The following is a 2,500-nucleotide window of genomic DNA, read 5'->3' on the forward strand; positions in this document are numbered from 1 at the left end:
AAGGTAAGGTAAGGTAAGGTAAGGTAAGGTAAGGTAAGGTAAGGTAAGGTAAGGTAAGGTAAGGTAAGGTAAGGTAAGGTAAGGTAAGGTAAGGTAAGGTAAGGTAAGGCAAGGCAAGGCAAGGCAAGGCAAGGCAAGGCAAGGCAAGGCAAGGCAAGGCAAGGCAAGGCAAGGCAAGGCAAGGCAAGGCAAAGGTAGGGTAAGGTAAAAGAAGAGAAGAGAAGAGAAAAGGAAAGGGAATGGGAGGAGAGGAGAGGGGAGAGAGGAGAGATAAAGGTAAAGGCAAGGTAAAATAATCCAGAGGAAGGTAAGAGAAGCTAAAGTAGAATAAAAAGGAATGTATGGTACAGTTTAGAAAGGATAAGTAAACAGAGACATGGCGAGATAAGGTAATACAACAGAAGATAAGGGGAGACATACTAGTAAGGTAAGGTTAGGTAAAGAAAGGATACAATACATAAAGGCATATGTAAGAGGAGTTAAGAAAAAAATAATAATGTTAACTTTGTCAAAGAGAAATGAACACAAGGCCAGAAAAGTACAGTACAGTAACTTAATGTGAGGTAGCTTTATTATATCAGGTATGGTTTGCCAATACCAAAGATTATATTTTAAAAAATGACAATACAATTTATGGATAAATACTACTTGAAAGAGAGAACTAATTTTTAAAAATAATAATTGCCTTGAAAGTTGTCTGCTAAAACTCTTCCATTTCTGAAGAATTGAAACTACATGATTCTTATTTCCAAGCTATTTTGTTGTGGTATGTAAACCATATATCTAACTTTCTAATGAAAAAGTAAAATAAAAAATGAATAGGAACAAAATCACACACTTCTACAATAAAAAAAGATAATCATAAAAATATATATTTTTAATCAAGAAATACTATATCCCAAAACTGTGGTCCTTCATGTTGAGAAAATATTTCCTTTCACACATGGAAATATATCAATTCCATAAACTTCATTAGAAAGCTTCAAAATCCATGCACAAAACACAAAACAGCTGTTCCATCAAAACAAAGAAAATAACAACCATTTACCAAGGTTTGCTTCCATCACTTTCATTTTATGGCAAACTACATTAACATGAGTCCAAGAACTTATTTTTGGGAGGGGCAGACACTTCAAAACAAATTCTAGAAAGACAGTCTTAATACTTATAAACATATGTACATATAGATCCTAGTATGGTTTTTCTTTTCATAAACTGTAAAAGTCGGCATCTTCAATAACATCAAAATTTCTCATTAGTTATAACAGCTCTACTACTAATTAGGGCAATAAAGAGGTTCTAAAATCGACACTTTCAATATAAATAACATTCACAGTATCACCCCCTTTAAAAATAACAAATAAATGTCCAGTTCTGTTCACCCATCAACAAAATAAACATTCAAGGACACTTATCAATTTCACATGCACAAAAAAATCTATCTGCTATAAGACTACACCTTCCACATCTGATCTAAGTCACAAAAATCTATCTCACGGCAGAAAAAAGGACATAAAAAGATGATTAATTGCCCGCACATCAAAATCCCCATCACATGTGAAACCAAAACTACAGTATCTCTATAAAAATCAAACACATTTCCTAATTCTTCACTACACCTTGGCTATTGCTAATACACCAATATATCTATTTCCCATCAGAGAATCCTTGTCATTTTGAGAAAATTAACAGAATTAGCTGTTCCCAGACATGACAGGACACGAGAAAACCCAAACTCAGCTGACGACCAAATCTCACAATAATCAATAGAGTTGTTATGGATATTCCTTAGCAGTCATTTATCCTAAAATTCCTCCTAAAATAAGGAAAGTCAGTAAAGAATGACAAAACCAATAACAAATTATCCTTAAAAGGTATTCTGATTTGCTAACATATGGTTTAAACTCAGCATCATGATCCTCTGGTAAGTATGATGAAAGAATGACTTCATGTTGTGCAATCACTCTCACATGCAAACTCATCAATACAATTATATAACGATGCAATAATAATGCAATCACAACCATGTAATGTAATCAATTAGAAAAAACTATGATTTTCATCTAGGAATGAAAATAACACCTACTCTACATGGATGGATTGGAAAGTTAAAACAAAGCCACAGCAGAATGAATAACAAAAACACCTTTTTTTCTTTCTTTCTTTTTTTGGTAAATATATTTTTCACTGTGCAATCCATAAACAGCATAATCCACAAACTCATTGCATTAAAACGAAAAAACAAAAAAACAAGATAACTTAGGAATACACCCTCATTTTCCTGCCACTCAATTACATCTTTTCTCCTTCGATCAACTCGATGTCCCTCTTTTTATTACATACAGGATCTCTTCTAGCAGACAATCAATAAGAGAAGGAAAATGTAAAAAATGGAGAGTTCAAGATGACCTTGATCGTAATTTCCATCATTTTCCCCAAGGAAAAGATGCTATTCCAAGGCTGACCTCAATTTCCCTTTCATTTACCTTCATTTGCCCCA

General features: G+C 33.4%; 1 protein-coding gene across 4 annotated transcripts in view; it reads right to left on the reverse strand.

The window, feature by feature from the left end:
* Positions 1-2,500, reverse strand: part of CkIalpha (Casein kinase Ialpha) — a 27,274-nt gene that overhangs the window by 22,856 nt on the left and 1,918 nt on the right. The window lies entirely within an intron of this gene.

The sequence above is a fragment of the Penaeus japonicus genome, unplaced genomic scaffold (genome assembly GCF_977035675.1).
Source record: "Penaeus japonicus unplaced genomic scaffold, GWHDUDI00000001_assembly GWHDUDI00000015, whole genome shotgun sequence".
NCBI classification, from domain to species: Eukaryota; Metazoa; Arthropoda; class Malacostraca; order Decapoda; family Penaeidae; genus Penaeus; species Penaeus japonicus.